We start from the raw sequence: 21,079 nt of genomic DNA, 5'->3' as shown, positions 1-21,079 counted from the left end.
CTTCCTCCTTATTTTATTTCCAACACCATATAGTGGACACCAAGTTGCCCCCATTTCATTCCATCATAAATAAGAAGACAGATGACCTCCTTGTGCATGTCTCCCAACAGGGCCATCAAGGATTTCTCTGAGGCACTTAGCTGGAGGTGGGTTGCTAGTCATAGGGCACATGCTCTAAATTTCACTAAGGTCTCTGGAATGCCCACACAGTCTACACTCCAGAGTTCCTGTCTGCCCACATCCTGATCAATACTTGATTTTGTCCCTTGTCTAATTTTAGCTATGCTGCTGGGTATGAAGCAGTTTCTGGTATTGACTCTAACTTGCACTGTGAACATCTCTTCATGCGTTTGTTAGTCATTGGTGCTTCCATGTCTATGAATTGCCTACTCATTTCGTTCATACATTTTTCTATTGGAGTGTCCCTTCTTTCCCTTGTATTTTGAAGGAACTCCTATTGGGTTTACCTATTCCTACTGTCTTTCACTAATATAGCCCTCACTGAACAGAAATCCCTAATTTAGAGGTAATAAAAACATTCATTTGCTTTATGGTTCTTATTTGGCAACTTTGCTCAAGCAGCTATTTGCTTCACCCCTGCGGGCCTCCAGCCGACTCCAAGTGTAGGAGCCAAGGCAGTCTTGTGCCCCCAACGTCTACAGCAGTACTTGTTACACTAGTTCATGAATGAATATTTGGGGAATGAATGAGGCCAGCAGCTGGTGCATTGTAAGTACTTGATAAATGAAAGTTATTATTTTTTTTAATTAATTAATTTATTTATTTATAAATAAATTCGTTGCTGCATGCAGGCTTTCTCTAGTTGCGACGAGCGGGGGCTACTCTTCATTGTGGTGCACGGGCATCTCACTGCGGTGGCTTCTCTTGTTGCAGAGCACAGGCTTTAGGCTCACGGGCTTCAGTAGTTGTGGCACGCTGGCTCAGTAGTTGTGGCTCACAGGCTCTAGAGCGCAGACTCAGTAGTTGTGGCTCACTGGCTTAGTTGCTCCACGGCATGTGGGATCTTCCCAGACCACGGCTCGAACCCGTGTCCCCTGCATTGGCAGGCGGATTCTTAACCACTGTGCCACCAGGGAAGCCCCTGAAAGCTATTATTTTTAACGAATGAAGTGTTTCCCAAGGAAAGGCTCTAAAGAAATATAATGAAGCCATCTTCTTCAGAGAGATATACAAAATCAAAACCAAATTTTAGAAGCTAAAATACCAGTGACCTCAGGAAATAGGAAGGATTTCCTAGTTTTCTTAAGAGGTTTGAATGTTTTTCTTTAGTGCAGGAAGCCTCTGTGAGGAGTAGATGCAGATTTCTAACTTGGGAACAGCATTGTCATGACACGGTTTTGTTTGCTTTCATTTTAGTTTTTGTTTGTTAATTCATTTGTTTTGATTTGGCTTGGTCTTGAAATAGAAATGTTACAGTTATGCCTGGGTAATGTGGAAATCCGGGATAATGTGCCACGTCCCAGTGATTCCAATGCAATGCAGTGAGAATCTCTTGTTGGAATCCCTTAAGAATCTGTGATTAGCTCCCCTAATTCAATAATAACATTCCATGGGTACAGCATCGCCTTCGGTAAATTCTTTGGGAGTCACCTGTGAGGTCTCATGCATTACAGTTGGATTGCCACATGTCTAAAGTTTTATAGAAGGAAAAAGAATTGCCTCCTTATCTGTTTCAAGGAGTACAACCCCATACACAAGTTCCCCTAACCAGGCAGGACCCCCCCTCCCCAATCTTTTCCCTATTAGTTAGAAACTGCCTGAAGTCAAAAAGGGGCATAGGTGTGGCAGACGGGTCAGGCCAGTGAAGATCAAATGATTCTCAAGGTCAATTCCAGTATGATAGTGTGAGGCACTCCACTGAACTGCTCCACGGTAAAAATGGTGAAAATTATTTTTTTTAAAATACACTCATTTACAGCATCAACTCAACTGTTAGTATTTTAACCAGAACACTTAAGTGCTTAGGATGCAAAAGTTTAGGATTATAAGGTGTGCTCTGAAATACCAGTGGAAAGAAATATTTTGAGATATTGCTGATATGGGAATTTAGTGTATAACATATAGGTAAAACAATCTTCCAGCACAGTGAGCTTGAAGTTAACTCTCAAAGAATATACCTGGAGTAAAACAATCCCATCATCTTAAGTAAAGAAATGAAAGTTTTAAATCTTAGTAATGAGATTTTTAAAAAATACCACAGAGTATTCTTTAACCAGAAAGTATTCTTTAAATAGAGATTACGCAAATAAAAATGCAAGTAATGACCACTGGAAAAGCTATCAATTTCGACACACAAACATTTCTTTTCGGGGGGAGGAGAGAAGATGGCGGAAGAGTAAGACGCGGAGATCACCTTCCTTCCCACAGATACAGTAGAAATACATCTACACGTGGAACTGCTCCTACAGAACACCCACTGAACGCTGGCAGAAAACGTCCGACCTCCAAAAAGGCAAGAAACTCCCCCCGTACTTGGGTAGGGCAAAAGAAAAAAGAAATAACAGAGACAAAAGAATAGGGACGGGACCTGCGCCAGTGGGAGGGAGCTGTGAAGGAGGAAAGGTTTCCACGCACTAGGAGCCCCTTCGCGGGCGGAGACTGCGGGTGGCGGAGGGGGGAAGCTTCGGAGCCACGGAGGAGAGCGCAGCCACAGGGGTGCGGAGGGCAAAGCGGAGACATTCCCGCACGGAGGCTCGGCGCCGAGCAGCACTCACCAGCCCGAGAGGCTTGTCTGCTCCCCCGCCGGGGCGGGCGGGGCTGGGAGCTGAGGCTCGGGCTGCGGTCGGATCGCAGGGAGAGGACTGGGGCTGGCGGCGTGAACACAGCCTGAAGGGGTTGGCGCACCACAGCTAGCCGGGAGGGAGTCCGGGGAAAAAGTCTGCAGCTGCCGAAGAGGCAAGAGACTTTTTCTTCCCTCTGTGTTTCCTGGTGCGCGAGGGGAGGGGATTCAGAGCGCCGCCTAAACGAACTCCAGAGAAAGGCGCGAGCCACGGCGATCAGCGTGGACCCCAGAGACGGGCGTGAGACGCTGGGGCTGCTGCTGCCGCCTCCAAAAAGCCTGTGTGTGAGCACAGGTCACTCTCCACACCGCCCCTCCCGGGAGCCTGTGCGGCCCGCCACTGCCAGGGTCCCGGGATCCGGGGACAACATCCCCAGGAGAACGCACTGCGCGCCTCAGGCTGGTGCAACGTCACGCCGGCCTCTGACGCCGCAGGCTCGCCCCGCCTCCTCCGTACGCTCCCTCCCCGCGGCCTGAGTGAGCCAGAGCCCCCGAAGCAGCTGCTCCTTTAACCCCGTCCTGTCTGGGTGGGGAACAGACGCCCTCAGGCGACCTACACGCAGAGGCGGGTCCAAATCCAAAGCTGAACCCCAGGAGCTGTGCGAACAGGGAAGAGAAGGGGAAATCTCTCCCAGCAGCCTCAGGAGCAGCGGATTAAAGCTCCACAAACAACTTGATGTGCTTGCATCTGTTGAATACCTGAATAGACAACGAATCACCCCAAATTCAGGAGGGGGACTTCGGGAGCAGGAGATATTAATTTTTCCCCTTTTCCTTTTTTTTGTGAGTGTATATGTACATGCTTCTGGGTGAGATTCTGTCTATATAGCTTTGCTTTACAATAGCTTTATTTTACTTCACTATATTATAGCCTCTTTCTTTCTTTCTTTCTATTTTTTCTCCCTTTTACTCTGAGCTGTGTGGACAAAAGGCTCTTGGTGCTCCAGCCAGGCATCAGGGCCGTGCCTCTGAGGGGGGAGAGCCAACTTCAGGACACTGGTCCACAAGAGACCTCCCAGCTCCACGTAATACCAAACGGCAAAAATCTCTCAGAGGTCTCCATCTCAACATCAAGACCCAGCTTCACTCAACGACCAGCAAGCTACACTGCTGGACACCCTATGCCAAACAACTAGCAAGACAGGAACACAACCCCATCCATTAGCAGAGAGGCTGCCTAAGATCATAATAAGGCCACAGACACCCCAAAATACACCACCAGACGTGGACGTGCCCACCAGAAAGACAAGATCCAGCCTCATCCACCAGAACACAGGCACTAGTTCCCTCCACCAGGAAGCCTACACAACCCACTGAACCAACCTTAGCCACTGGGGACAGATACCAAAAACAACGGGAACTACAAACCTGCAGCCTGTGAAAAGGAGACCCCAAACACAGTAAGATAAGCAAAATGAGACGACAGAAAAACACACAGCAGATGAAGGAGCAGTGTCAAAATACACCAGACTTAACAAATGAAGAGGAAATACGTAGTCTACCTGAAAAAGAATTCAGAATAATGATAGTAAGGATGATCCATAATCTTGGAAATAGAATAGACAAAATGCAAGAAACATTTAACAAGGATGTAGAAGAACTAAAGAGGAACCAAGCAATGATGAAAAACACAATAAATGAAATTAAAAATACTCTAGATGGGATCAATAGTAGAATAACTGAGGCAGAAGAAAGGATAAGTGACCTGGAAGATAAAATGGTGGAAATAACTACTACAGAGCAGGATAAAGAAAAAAGAATGAAAAGAACTAAGGACAGTCTCAGAGACCTCGGGGACAACATTAAACACACCAACATTCGAATTATAGGGGTCCCAGAAGAAGAAGAGAAAAAGAAAGGGACTGAGAAAATATTTGAAGAGATTATAGTTGAAAACTTCCCTAATATGGGAAAGGAAATAGTTAATCAAGTCCTGGAAGCACAGAGAGTCCCATACAGGATAAACCCAAGGAGAAACATGCCAAGACACATATTAATCAAACTGTCAAAAATTAAATATAAGGAAAACATATTAAAGGCAGCAAGGGAAAAACAACAAATAACACACAAGGGAATCCCCATAAGGTTAACATCTGATCTCTCAGCAGAAACTCTACAAGCCAGAAGGGAGTGGCAGGATATACTTAAAGTGATGAAGGAGAAAAACCTACAACCAAGATTACTCTACCCAGCAAGGATCTCATTCAGATTCGATGGAGAAATTAAAACCTTTACAGACAAGCAAAACCTGAGAGAGTTCAGCACCACCAAACCAGCTTTACAACAAATGCTAAAGGAACTTCTCTAGGCAAGAAACACAAGAGAAGGAAAACACCTACAATAACAAACCCAAAACACTTAAGAAAATGGGAATAGGAACATACATATCGATAATTACCTTGAATGTAAATGGATTAAATGCTCCCACCAAAAGACACAGGCTGGCTGAATGGATACAAAAACAACACCCATATATATGCTGTCTACAAGAGACCCACTTCAGACCTAGAGACACATACCGACTGAAAGTGAGGGGATGGAAAAAGATATTCCATGCAAATGGAAATCAAAAGAAAGCTGGAGTAGCAATTCTCATATCAGACAAAATAGACTTTAAAATAAAGACTATTACAAGAGACAAAGAAGGACACTATATAATGATCAAGGGATCGATCCAAGAGGAAGGTATAACAATTGTAAATATTTATGCACCCAACATAGGAGCACCTCAATACATAAGGCAAATACTAACAGCCATAAAAGGGGAAGTCGACAGCAACACAATCATAGTAGGGGACTTTAACACCCCACTTTCACCAATGGACAGATCATCCAAAATGAAAATAAATAAGGAAACACAAGCTTTAAATGATACATTAAACAAGATGGACTTAATTGATATTTATAGGACATTCCACCCAAAAACAACAGAATACACATTTTTCTCAAGTGCTCATGGAAATTTCTCCAGGATAGATCATATCTTGGGTCACAAATCAAGCCTTGGTAAATTTAAGAAAATTGAAATCGTATCAAGTATCTTTTCCGACCACAACGCTATGAGACTAGATATCAATTACAGGAAAAGATCTGTAAAAAATACAAATACATGTAGGCTACACAATACATTACTTAATAACGAAGTGATTACTGAAGAAATCAAAGGGGAAATCAAAAAATATCTAGAAACAAATGACAATGGAGATACGACGACCCAAAACCTATGGGACGCAGCAAAAGCAGTGCTAAGAGGGAAGTTTATAGCAATACAAGCCTACCTCAAGAAACAGGAAACATCTCGAATAAACAACCTAACCTTGCACCTAAAGCAATTAGAGAAAGAAGAACAAAAAAACCCCAAAGCCAGCAGAAGGAAAAAAATTATAAAGATCAGGTCAGAAATAAATGAAAAAGAAATGAAGGAAACAATAGCAAAAATCAATGAAACTAAAGGCTGGTTCCTTTAGAAGATAAACAAAATTGATAAACCATTAGCCAGACTCATCAAGAGAAAAAGGGAGAAGACTCAGATCAACAGAATTAGAAATGAAAAAGGAGAAGTAACCACTGACACTGCAGAAATACAAAAGATCATGAGAGATTACTACAAGCAACTCTATGCCAATAAAATGGACAACCTGGAAGAAATGGACAGAATCTTAGAAATGCACAAACTGCCGAGACTGAACCAGGAAGAAATAGAAAATATGAACAGACCAATCACAAGCACTGAAATTGAAACTGTGATTAAAAACCTTCCAACACACAAAAGCCCAGGACCAGATGGCTTCACAGGTGAATTCTATCAAACGTTTAGAGACGAGCTAACACCTATCCTTCTCAAATTCTTCCAAAATATTGCAGAGGGAGGAACACTCCCAAACTCATTCTACGAGGCCACCATCACCCTGATACCAAAACCAGACAAAGATGTCACAAAGAAAGAAAACTACAGGCCAATATCAATGATGAACATAGATGCAAAAATCCTCAACAAATACTAGCAAACAGGATCCAACAGCACATTAAAAGGATCATACACCATGATCAAGTGGGGTTTATTCCAGGAATGCAAGGATTCTTCAATATACGCAAATCAATCAACGTGATACACCATATTAACAAATTGAAGGAGAAAAACCATATGATCATCTCAATAGATGCAGAGAAAGCTTTCGACAAAATTCAACACCCATTTATGATAAAAGCCCTGCAGAAAGTAGGCATAGAGGGAACTTTCCTCAATATAATAAAGGCCATATATGACAAACCCACAGCCAACATCGTCCTCAATGGTGAAAAACTGAAACCATTTCCACTAAGATCAGGAACAAGACAAGGTTGCCCTCTCTCACCACTATTATTCAACATAGTTTTGGAAGTGTTAGCCACAGCAATCAGAGAAGACAAAGAAATAAAAGGAATCCAAATCGGAAAAGAAGAAGTAAAGCTGTCACTATTTGCAGATGACATGATACTATACATAGAGAATCCTAAAGATGCTACCAGAAAACTCCTAGAGCTAATCAATGAATTTGGTAAAGTAGCAGGATACAAAATTAATGCACAGGAATCTCTTGCATTTCTATACACTAATGATGAAAAATCTGAAAGTGAAATTAAGAAAACACTCCCATTTACCATTGCAACAAAAAGAATAAAATATCTAGGAATAAACCTACCTAAGGAGACAAAAGACCTGTATGCAGAAAATTATAAGACACTGATGAAAGAAATTAAAGATGATACAAATAGATGGAGAGATATACCATGTTCCTGGATTGGAAGAATCAACATTGTGAAAATGACTCTACTACCCAAAGCAATCTACAGATTCAATGCAATCCCTATCAAAGTACCACTGGCATTTTTCACAGAACTAGAACAAAAAATTTCACAGTTTGTATGGAAATACAAAAGACCCCGAAGAGCCAAAGCAATCTTGAGAACGAAAAATGGAGCTGGGGGAATCAGGCTCCCTGACTTCAGACTATATTACAAAGCTTCAGTAATCAAGACAGTTTGGTACTGGCACAAAAACAGAAATATAGATCAATGGAACAGGATAGAAAGCCCAGAGATAAACCCACACACATATGGTCACCTTATCTTTGATAAAGGAGGCAAGCATATACAGTGGAGAAAAGACAGTCTCTTCAATAAGTGGTGCTGGGAAAATTGGACAGGTACATGTAAAAGTATGAAATTAGAACACTCCCTGACACCATGCACAAAAATAAACTCAAAATGGATTAAAGACCTAAGTGTAAGGGCAGACACTATCAAACTCTTAGAGGAAAACATAGGCAGAACACTCTATGACATACATCACAGCAAGATTCTTTTTGACCCAGCTCCCAGAGAAATGGAAATAAGAACACAAATAAACAAATGGGACCTAATGAAACTTAAAAGCTTTTGCACAGCAAAGGAAACCATAAACAAGACCAAAAGACAGCCATCAGAATGGGAGAAAATATTTGCAAATGAAGCAACTGACAAAGGATTAATCTCCAAGATTTACAGGCAGCTCATGCAGCTCACTAACAAAAAAACAAACAACCCAATCCAAAAATGGGCAGAAGACCTAAATAGACATTTCTCCAAAGAAGATATACAGATGGCCTACAGACACATGAAAGAATGCTCAACATCCTTAATCATTAGAGAAATGCAAATCAAAACTACAATGAGATATCATCTCACACCGGTCAGAATGGCCATCATCAAAAAATCTAGAAACAATAAATGCTGGAGAGCGTGTGGAGGAAAGGGAACACTCTTGCACTGTTGGTGGGAATGTAAATTGATGCAGCCACTATGGAGAACAGTATGGAGGTTCCTTAAAAAACTACAAATAGAACTACCATACGACCCAGCAATCCCAATACTGGGCATATACCCTGAGAAAACCATAGGTCAAAAAGAGTCATGTACCAAAATGTTCATTGCAGCTCTATTTACAATAGCCAGGACATGGAAGCAACCTAAATGTCCATCGACAGATGAATGGATAAAGAAAATGTGGCACATATATACAATGGAATATTACTCAGCCATAAAAAGAAATGAAATGGAGGTATTTGTAATGAGGTGGATGGAGTTAGAGTCTGTCATACAGAGTGAAGTAAGTCAGAAAGAGAAAAACAAATACAGTATGCTAACACATATATATGGAATCTAAGGGGGAAAAAAAAGGCCATGAAGAACCTAGTGGCAAGACGGGAATAAAGACACAGACCTACTAGAGAATGGACTTGAGGATATGGGGAGGGGGTGGGGTGAGATGTGACAGGGTAAGAGAGTGTCATGGACATATATACACTACCAAATGTAAAACAGATAACTAGTGGGAAGCAGCCGCATAGCACAGGGAGATCAGCTTGGTGCTTTGTGACCACCTGGAGGGGTGGGATGGGGAGGGTGGGAGGGAGGGAGATGCAAGAGGGAGGAGAAATGGGAACATATTGTATATGTATAACTGATTCACTTTGTTATAAAGCAGAAGCTAACACACCATTTTAAGGTAATTATACTTCAATAAAGATGTTTAAAAAAAAAACATTTCTTTTCTTGTAAAAAGAAAAAAAACACAGTTAAAGATTAAAATTAGAAGAAACCAACTCCCCATGACATTCAATTTTAAAGTAGCAAATTTAAGTGGAATAGGCTCTTTTGGTTTTCAAAATTCTTTTGGAATTCCTAGGGAACCCTTAAGTGTGATGGGCATAATTGGAAAAGATTCTTAGAGCTAGGGAAATTTCTGGGAAAATTTTTAGCTCTACTTTAAAAAAAAGATGTATTTTTTGCTTTGCTCAATAGGACACTTCTCTTTTGAAGAACTTTGTCACTGCTGCATCTATAATCATTAAGCACCAACTATGTGTAAAATTTCATGACTTTTCATCTTATCCTTATTTATACTCTATATATCTAGATATTTCTTATACATTTGATTGTGTATCATTTCAATTTCCCAGTTTCTATTTTATTGGTATCATATTCTTTAGAAATATTTAAATCCCATGTCATTTTAATCTGTTATATTAAAAGATAATAAATGAACAGGACAATCAAAAAAATATATGGTCATTTAAATCCTCTAAAAATGGTAAAGAGCAAATTAAGAAATATCTATTGAAGAAAGTCTACAAAAATTCAGTCAGGGAGACTGTGGTGTTTCAACCTGGAGAGATCCCTTCCTCCCTCCTCCAAGCTTAGCAAAACAAAGACTCCTCTCCAGACCTCTGCAGCCAAGAACACAGGGCTCCCTCTCCCCAGCTCCCAGCTGGAAGGCGTTCTTCCTTGGAGGAGCTGAGCATCAGTGTTTCTTACCCTGCCCCCAGCTACCTGTTGCTGAGTGACTGCAGCTGAGGGGTGGGGACTCCATTTTTCCAACCAGCTCCCACTCATGGAACTGAGGCTCTATTGCCGGGACAGTGCGCTGAGAATACCAGGCTCATGGTTCTTCCCCTGGTTCATACAGTGGTGTTTCCACATCAGGAGAGGCAAACCAAGAGGAGCCCAGATCACTGCCTCCCCTCCATCAAGTATTCAGATCCTAGAGCATGTGTGTCACTGAGAGAGAAGCTTGACATTGTCCCCACCTCCAGCTCCAGAACCCTAATTAAGAGATTTTTCCTGGGAGGAAATTAGCAGACACGAAACATAAACATACAACTCTTAATTTCTTCTCAAAGGAACTGACTTTATTTGCAACAGAGCATGGAGAAGTTCAGGCTTAAAGGTGCTCACAAGAATGATGGAAGTTATGGTGAAAGGCAATTTGGGAAGAAATGCATGAATTTAATGAAGATACACCCTAGACTATAGGCTGGCTAGTTTGCAGGAGAGAACCAAGGAATCAGTCAGCTGAGAGAAGTCCTCCTGGTGCAGAACAGAAATCAACAGAAACTATTTCTTAAAAGGAGCCACAATTTGATTGGATTAGTTTGAAGAATAATTTATGTCCCAGGACATTGTTGAAATGAAGATATACAAATGACCAATAAACAGATGAAAAGATGCTTAGCATCATTAATCATCAGGAAAATGCAAATAAAGATCACAATAAGATACCACTTCACACTCCCTAGGGTGGCTAGTCAGATAATAAGTGTTGGTAAAGATGTGAAGAAATTTGAATCCTCATACACTGGTGGTGGGAGTATAAAATGATCCAGCTCCCGTGGAAAACAGTGTGAAAGTTCCTCAAACAATTAAACCTGGAGCTACCATATGACCCAGAAATTCCACTACTAGGCATATACTCAAAAGAAAAGAAAATATATGTCCACAAAAAAATTTGTACACAAATGTTTATAGCAGCATTATTCATAATAGCAAAAAAGTGTAAACAATCCAAATATACATTACCTGATGATGGATAACAAAATGTGGTCTAATCTGAAACCATAAAATTTTAGAAGAAAACATGGAAAGTAGGCTCTTTGATATCAGTCTTAGCAATATTTTTTTTGGATATGTCTCCTTAGGCAAGGGAAACAAAAGCAAAAATAAACAAATGGGACTATATCAACTAGAGAGCTTTTGCACAGCAAAGGAAACTATCAACAAAATGAAAAGGCAGCTTAGTGAATATGAGAACATATTTGCAAATGATATATCCAATAAGGGTGAGTATCCAAAATGTATTTTTAAAAACTCATACAACTCAATATCAAAAAAATGCACAACTTGATTTTAAAAATGAGCAGAGAATCTGAATAGACATTTTTCCAAAGAAGACATACAGATGGCCAACAAGCACATGAAAAGCTGTTCAACATCACTAATTATTAAGGGAAATGCAAATCAAAACCACAGTAAGATATCACCTCACATCTGTCAGAATGGTTATTTTCAAAAAGACAACAAATAACAAGTGTCAACAAGGATGGGGAGAAGAAGGGAGCACTCGTACACTATTGGTGGGAATACAAATTGAAGCAGTCACTATGGTAAACAGTATGGACATTCCTTGAAAAATTAAAAATAGAACTGCCATAAGAGCCAGCCATTCCACTTCTGGATATTTACCCAAAGGAAATGAAAACACTAATTTGGAAAGAATATGCACCATTATGCTCCTTACAGCATTATTTACAATAGTCAAGACAAGGATGAATAGATAAAGAAGAATGGAATATTACTAAGACATAAAGAATGAAATCTTGTCATTTGTGACAACATGGATGGATCTAGAGGATATTATGCTAAGTGAAACAAGTCAGACAAAGAAAGAAAAATACCATATGATTTCACTTGTATATAGAATCTAAAAAACAAAACAAATGAATAAATATAACAAAATAGAAACAGACTCATAAACACAGAGAACAAACAGGTGATTGCCAGAAGGGAGGGGAGGGGAGGTATGAGACATAGGTGTGGGTGATTAAGAGGTATAAACTTCCAGTTACAAAATAAATGAGTCACGGAGATGAAATATACAGCATGAGGAATAGTCAATAATAATATAATATCTTTGTATGATGACAGATGGTAACTAAACTTATGGTGATCATTTTGTAATATATAAAAATATTGAATCACTATGTCATGCACCAGAAACTAACATTGTGTTGTAGGCCAATTATACTTCAAAAACAAACAAACAAACTCATAGAAAAAGAGATCAGATTTGTGGTTTTCAGAAGCAGAGGGAAGAGGCATTGATGAAGGTAGTCAAAAGGTACAAACAGTTGTAAGATAAATACATACTAGGGATGTGATATGCAACATGATAAATACAATTAACACAGCTGTGCACTATATATGAAAGCTGTTAAGAGAGTAAACCCTAAGAGTTCTCCTCACAACGAAAAAACATTTTTTCTTTTTCTTTAATTTTGTATCTAAATGAGATGATGGATGTTCACTAAACTTACTGTGATCATCATTTCATTATGTATGTCAGTCAAATCATTAGGCTGTACACCTTAAACTTATACAGTGCTCTATGTCAGTTATATCTCAATAAAACTGGAATAAAAAAAGAATTTTTAAAAAAATTTTAATGTGGTCTATCCACACAGTGGAATATTTTTTGGCCATAAATAGGAATGTAGTATCAATACATGCTACACCATGGATGAATCTTGAAAACACGCTAAGTGAAAGAAAGTCACAAAAGACCACATGTTATATGATTTCATTTATATGAATGGCCCAGAATAGGGAAATCTGAAGAGACAGAAAGTAGAATAGTAGTTGTTTAGGGCTGGGAGAGGGGGATGGGAAGATAGGAGCATGGTACAGGGTTTCTTTCTGAGGTGATAAAAATGTTCTAAAATTGACCAGGGTGATGGTTTGTACATCTATGAACATACTAAAAACCATTGAATTGTACAGTAAATGGGTGAATTTTATGATATGTGAATTATACCTCAATAAAACTGTCATAAAGAAAGGCTTGAGATATTTCCATGAGTATACACATAGAGCAGAACCTGGTAGGGTTGAGCTCTGACAGTTTCTGCCACAACTGTTAAATCATAAACTGAGGTGTGGCCAAGTCTACAGCATGTTACCATTGTGTTCAAATATGAGGATGTGCTTGCATTTGTTTGTATAGAGTATCTCCACATGGATGTACAAGAAAGACACTGGCAGCACACATGTCTGGAAGGGGAGCTTGATGGCATGCAGACTGGAATGAGGAGAGATACTCACTTTTCAGTATACCTTTTGCATCTTTCAAATTTGTATCATGTGCATATTCAAAAGAGTAATGAAATTAAATAAATAAAATCATTCAGTGGTTCCTTGTGGCCTTCGTAGTGAAATCACATTTACAAAATGGCATAAAAGCTCTTTCATGATCTTGATTCTACTCTGTCTTCAGCTTCTCCCCAGCACATCTTTTCTTCCATTCCCAGCCCTAAACCTCCTTCAGCTCCACCTCTGGGCTTTGTCTTCTGAATATGCCCACTCCCTCAATTGCATCTCCCTCTTGGCCTTGGAAGAACTACACAAGCACTCTGAGAAGCCTCCCCTGACCTGTCAGACTGCGTCAGGTCTCCCTCTGTGAGCTCCAACATCTCTCTGTGTCCTACCATTCCACAAAACTGGCTGTGGGGCAACCAGATTTAGAGCTCCTGGCAGAGGGCCTGGAACATAGGAAGCATTCCGTTACTGTTTGTCAGTGAGTGAGTGAGTGAGTGAGTGAAGGGGTAGGAGCAGACACCCATAAGGACTCTGCCACAGAAATAATCAGCAGACAAAGCGTAGTCTTTGAACCACTGAACAGCCCCCATGTGTCTAGCAACGTACCAGCTCTTGAGTCAGCCCCCGAAGAGAACACCTCAGCCCCTGTCTTTGTTGAAGTTTAGCCCATTCACAGAAATAGCATCAGCACAATCATCACTGACATGCCTTCTTGCACACCTTGATAACACACCCGTGAGGATACCATTCAACAGGTGAGGATCATACAGAGAGGTGAAGTGATCTGCCCAAAGTCCCCAGCTTGTAAATGGTGGATCTGGAATTCAGAGCTGATTCCAAACCTCAGGTTCTTTCTACTCTATTATGCTGCGTTCCAAAAACTCTTCAACTCCCCAGAAAGGGAAATTAATAGCTTTCAAGGGATTTTCCTTGGGCTCCTTGGGTCCTCCTCACCCAAACTCATCTTTAAATCCTCTTTCAAAACATCTGTGTACATCTTTTATTATTTGGACTGACAGGTTTAGAACTTTATTGCCTCGATCATTTCAGTCCTTTAAAGATTCTAAATGGAGATTTTTCTACTAAAAATGTCAAAAGATTAAAAAAATCCAGTAATCATGTTGTATAATATGGTACTTTATTCCAAAAATAAGGCTGACATATGTTGCTTGTTATCATTTACTGTGGCTTTCTTGTGGGGTGTTCCATTTTCTAGGAAACATGATATTCACCTGATCACTTCTAAGTCATGGTCCCTACCCTTAGGAAACCACTCTATGATCTGATGCAGAACAAGAAACACTGGGTGAATATGTTTGAATGCAGTAAGTGATATCAGTAATAATCAGAGAATGTGAAGGCCCAGCTACCTCAGTCGAACTTGGGACGCCTCTGAAGGCCACTCAAGCCCCAGTGCTGCCTGTGAGTCAGCAGAGGCTGTCAGCAGCCTCCCTGGCACTGGGCTTCTCCCCTGCCCACTCCTGGTTCCTTCTAATTTTGAGTATTCTAATGGGTTTGTCATTGTGGTTTTAATTTGCGTTTCTCTGATGACTAATGACATTGAGCATATTTTCATGTGTTTCTTGGTATCCATATATTCTTTTGATGAAGTGTCTGCAGAAACTCTGAGGCCATTTTTTATTGGTTTCTTTGTTTATTATTGAATTTTGAGTTCTTTGCATTTCACAGGTAAAAGTCCTGTATGATATGCAAACATTTTCTCCCAGCCTATGGCTTAACTTTTCATTCTCTTGACAATGTCTTTCAAGGAGCAGAAATTCTTATTCTTTATGAAATCCAGTCAGTCAATTTCTTCTTCTATGTATCACATTTTTGGTGTAATATTCAAGTATTTAAGTATATACATGGTATATCCCTACATTTATTTAAGTCCTTTTATTTCTTTCAGCAATGTCTGGTAGTTATGAATGCACACAGGTCTTGCATTATCTTTTATTTGATTTATGTCTAAGTATTTCATAAGTTTTATATTATTGTCAATAATATTTTTTAAATTTCAATTTCTGATTGGTTATTTCTAGTATATAAAAGTACCATTGATTTTCTTATGTTGATCTTTTATCTTGCAAACTTGTTAAACTCATTTATTAGTTCTACTACCTTTTTTTTATATTCCATTGGATTTTCTGCCTATTCAGGTACATGCCTTTTGTAAAAACAGTTTTACTTATTTATTTCCAATCTGGATGCCTTTTATTCTTCTCATGACTTACTGTATGAGCTAGAATTTTTAGTACAACTAGAAAAGAAGATATGAGATCAGACATCCTTGGCTTTAACCTCATCTTTGAAGGAAAGCATTCAGAATTTCAACATTAACTGTGCTGTCACTTTTGAGTAAATGCCCTTTATCAGATGAGGAAGTTGCACTTTTATTTTTGTCAAAAATGGATATTGAATGTTATCAAATGCTTTATATATATAATTATATATAATACATATATATATGTATTATCCATCCATTCATCAGTGGACACTTAGGTTGTTTCCATATCTTGGTTATTGTAAACAATGCTGCAATGCACACAGGGGTACATATATCATTTTGAATTAGTGTTTTCATTTCCTTTGGGTAAATATCCAGAAGTGGAATAGCTGGAACATATGGTAGTTCTATTTTTTATTTTCTGAGGACTCTCCATACTGTTTACTATAGTGACTGCACTAATTTACATTCCCATCAACAGGGTACAAGTATTCTTTTTACTATGCATCCTTACCAGTCCTTGTTATTTGTTGTCTTTTTGATAAGCCATTCTGACAGGTGCGAAGTGATATCTCACTGTGGTTTTGATTTGCATTTCCCTGATGATTAGCAATGTAGAACATCATTTTATGTGCCTGTTGGCCATCTGTATGTCTTCTTTGGAAAAATATCTACTCAGATCCTCTGCCCATTTTAAAAATCAAGTTGTGTGTTTTTTGCTATTGAGTTGTATGAATTCTCTCCATATTTTAAATATTAATTCCTTATTTGATATATGATTTGCAAATATTTATCCCATTTAGTAGATTGCCTTTTCATTTTGTTGAAAATTTCCTTTGCTGTGCAGAAGCTTTTTAGCTTGATATAGTCCCATTTGTTTTTTCTTGCTCTTGTTGCCTTTGCTTTTGGAATCAGACCAAAAAGTCATCACATAAACCAATGTCAAGGAGCTTACTGCTTTTGTTTTCTTCTAGGAATTTTATGATTTTAGGTCTTACATTCAAGTCTTTAATCCATTTTGAGTTATTTTTTGTGTATGGTATAAGATAGTAGTCTAATTTCATTCTTTTGCATGTAATTTACCAGTTTTCTCACTACATTTATTGAAGAGGCTGTCTTTTCTCCACTGTATATTCTTGCCTCCTTTGTCATAAATTGACCATAAATAGTGTGTTTGTTTATTGAGTATTCTGTTCCACTGATCTGTGTGTCTGTTTTTATGCCAATACCATACTGTTTTGATTAGTATAGCTCTGTAATATTGTTTGAAATCAGGGAGCATTATGCCTCCAACTTGATCCTCTTTCTCAAGATTGCTTTGTCTATTAGAGGTGTTTTGTGATTCCATTCAAATTTTAGGATTGCTTGTTCTATTTCTGTGGAAAATGTCATTGGAATTTTAATAGGGATTGCATTGAATCTGTAGATTGCTTTGAGTGATATGGATATTTTAACAATATTAATTCTTTCAATCCCTGAGAACAAAATATCTTTCCATTCCTTTGTGTCTTCTTCAATTTCTTTCATTAATATCTTGTAGTTTTCAGTGTACAGGTCTTTCAACATCTTGGTTAAGTTTACTCCTAGGGATTTTATTTTTTTCAGTGAAATTGCAAATGGGATTGTTTTCTTAATTTCTCTTTCTGATAGTTTGTTGTTAGTATATAGAAATGCAACAAATTTTTGTGTATTGATTTTGTACCCTGAAATTTTACTGAATTCATTTATTAGTTTGAACAGATTTTTGGTGGAGTCCTTAAGGGTTTTCTACATATAAAATCGTGTCACCCATGAATAGTGACAGTTACTTCTTCCTTTCCTATTTGGATGCCTTGTATTCCTTTTTCTTGCCTAGCTGCTCTGGCTACAAGTTCCAATATTATATTGAATAAAAGTGACAAGAGTGGACATCCTCATCTTGTTCCTGAACTTAGAAGAAAAGCTTTCAGCTTTTCACCATTGAGCATGATGTTAGCTGTGGGCTTGTTATATGTGGCCTTTATTATATTAAAGTACATTCCCTATATACCAGCTTTATTGAGAGTTTTTATCATAAATGGATGTTGAATTTTGTCAAAAGCTTTTCTTCATCTATTGAAATGACCATATGTTTTTTATTCTTCAGTTTGTTAATGTGGTGTATCACAATGATTTATTTGTGGATATTGAGCCATACTTGCATTCCTGGAATCAATCCCATTTGATCATGATGCATGATCCTTTCAATGTATTATTGAATTCAGTTTGCTAATATTTTGTTGAGGATTTTTGCATCTATGTTCATCAGTGATGTTGGTCTGTAATTTTCTTTTCTTGTAATGTCCTTTTCTGGTTTTGGTATTAGGGTAATGTTTGCCTCATAAAATGAGTTTGGAAGTATTATTTTCTCTTCAAGTTGTTGGAAGAGTTTGAGAAGGATAGGTATTAAATCTTTGAATGTTTGGTAGAAATTATCAGTGAAGCCACCTGGTCCTAAACTTTTATTTGTTGAAGGTTTTGATTACTGATTCAGTACCCTTACTAATAATCAGTCTATTCAAATTTTTATTTCTTCATGATTCAGTCTTGGAAGATTGTATGTTTCTAGAAATTGGTCCATTTCTCCTATGTTGTGCAATTTTTTGGCTATTTATTGTTCATAGTAGTCTCTTATGATCCTTTGTCTTTCTGTGGTATCAGTTGTAATGACTCCTTTTCATTTTTTATTTTATTTATTTGAGACCTCTCTTTTTGTCTTGGTGAGTGTAGCTAGAGGTTTGTCCATTTTGTTTATCTTTTCAAATAAACAGCTCTTAGTTTTATTTATCTCTTCTGTTGTCTTTTTAGTCTCTATTTCATTTATTTCCACTCTAATCTTTATTACCTTCCTTATACTAATTTTGGGCTTCATTTGTTCTTTTTCTTGTTCTTTTAGGTGTAAAGTTAGACTGTTCCTTTCATATTTCTCTTGTTTCTTGAGTAGGACTGTATCATTATGAACTCTCCTCTTACAACTGCTTTTGCTTCATCCCATAGATTTTGGTATATTGTACTTCCATTTTCATTTGTATCAAGGCATTTCTTGATTTCTCCTTTGATATCTTTATTGCCCCTTTGATTGTTTAGTAGCATGTTGTTTAATCTCCACAGATTTGTGGATTTTCCAGTTTTCTCCTTGTAATGAATTTCTAGGTTCATACTTTTGTGGTTGGAAATGATATTTGATGTGATTTACATTTTTTAAAATTTATTGAGACTTGTTCTGTGGCCTATCATGTGCTCTATCCTGGAGAATATTCCATGGGCACTTGAGAAAAATAAGTAGTCTGCTATTTTGGGATGGTATGTTCTGTATATATCTATTAAGTTCATCTGATCCAATGTGTTTTTTAAGGCCAATGTTGCCTTATTGATTTTCTGTCTGGATAATCTATCCATTGATGTAAGAGGGAAAGTAAAGTCTCCTATTATTTTATTGCTGTCAATTTTTCCCTTTAGTTCTGTTAATATTTGCTTTGTATATTTAAATGCTCCTATGTTGGGTACATAAATATTTACAAGTGCTATATCTTCTAGTTGGATTGACCCCTTTATCATTATGTAATGTCCTTCCTGTTTCTTACTACAGTCTTTGTTTTAAAGTCTATTTTGTCTGCTATAAGTATAGCTATCCCAGATTTCTTTTGGTTTCTATTTGCATGGAACAGCGTTTTTCAATCTTTCACTTTCAGTCTTCAGGTGTCCTTACATCTGAAGTGAGTCTCTTGTAGGTAGCATATAGATGGGTCTTGTTTGTTTTTGTTGTGTTTCATACATCAGCCACTTTATGTCTTTTGATTGGAGAACTTAGTCCAATTACATTTAAAGGGATTATTGATAGCTATGTACTTATCGCCATTTTGTTAATTATTTTCTGGCTGTTTTGTAGTTCCTCTCTGTTCCTTTCTTCTCTTCCCCTCTTCCCTTGTGCTTTGATGACTTTCGATAGTGTTATGCTTAGATTCCTTTCTCATTATCTTTTGTGTATCTACTATAGGTTTTTGCTTTATTTTTACCATGAGTCTCACATATAACAGCCTATATATATAACAGTCTATTTTAAGTTGATAGCAATTTAAGTCTGAATGCATTCTAAAACCCTACAGTTTTACTTCCCCCCTCACATTTTATGTTTTTGATGTCAAATTAATATATTTTATTTTGTTTATCCCTTAACTAATTATTGTTGTTATATTTTTACTACCTTTGTCTTTTAACCTTAGAACTAAGCTTTATAAGTGATTAATCCACTACCTTTATTATATATTTACCTTTATCAGTGAAATCTATACTTTCATATGTTTCCTTTTTACTAATTAATAGCCTTTCTTTTCAGCTTAAAAAAATTCCTTTAATATTTTTTGTAAGTCCTGTTTAGTGGTGATGAGCTACTTTACCTTTTGCTTGTCTGGAAAACTATTTAAACTTCAATTCCGAATGATAACTTTGCCACGTTTTTTTCTTTCAGCACTTTGTACATAATGTGCCACTACCTTCTGGCCTGCAAGGTTTCTCTGAAAAATCTACTAATAGTCTTATGAGGGTCCCCTTGCATGTAACAATTTGCTTTTCTCTTGATCCTTTTAAGATGTCTTTATCTTTAACCACTAACATTTTAATTATAATGTGTCTTGGTAAAGATCTTTTGGGGTTCATATTATTTTGTACTCTCTGGGCTTGCTGGGTATGGATGTCTGTTTCCTCAGGTTAGAAAAGCTTTCAGCCATTATTTCTTCAAATACATTTTCTCTCTCTTTTCTCCTTCTGGGACCCCTATGATGTGAATATTATTCTGACCAATGTCCCATGAGTCCCGTAAGCTATCATCACTTTTTAAAATTCTTTTTTCTTTTTGCAGCTTTGTTTAGTTGAGCTCCACTGCCTTGTCTTCTAGCTTACTAAATTCTTTCTTTGCTTCATCTAGTCTGCTGTTGAGCCCTTCTATTGTATTTTTCAGTTCAATTATTGTATTCTTCAGCTCTGTGACTTCTGTTTGGTATTTTCTTATATTTTCTATCTCTTTGTTGAAGTTCTATGTTCATCCATTCTCTCCCAAGGTCCATGAGCATTTTTATGACCATTACTTTGAACTCTTTATCAGGCAAATTACTTATCTCCATTTCATTAAGGACTTTTTCTGAGATTCTATCTTGTTCTTTCATTTAAAACATATTCCTCTTTTCTTCATTTTGCTTGATTCTCTGTATTTGTTTCTGTGCACTAAGCAAAACAGCTACCTCTCTCCATCTTGAAAGAGTAACCTTGTCAAGGAGATGAACCTTGTCATTCAGCCTTGCCCTAGCTCTTGGATGTCTCTCAAACCTTTGTGATTGTCTAAGCAGCCTCATTAATTCTTGATAGGTCCC

The sequence above is a fragment of the Balaenoptera acutorostrata genome, chromosome 8 (genome assembly GCF_949987535.1).
Source record: "Balaenoptera acutorostrata chromosome 8, mBalAcu1.1, whole genome shotgun sequence".
Lineage (NCBI taxonomy): Eukaryota > Metazoa > Chordata > Mammalia > Artiodactyla > Balaenopteridae > Balaenoptera > Balaenoptera acutorostrata.
Note: the sequence above shows the minus strand (reverse complement) of the source record.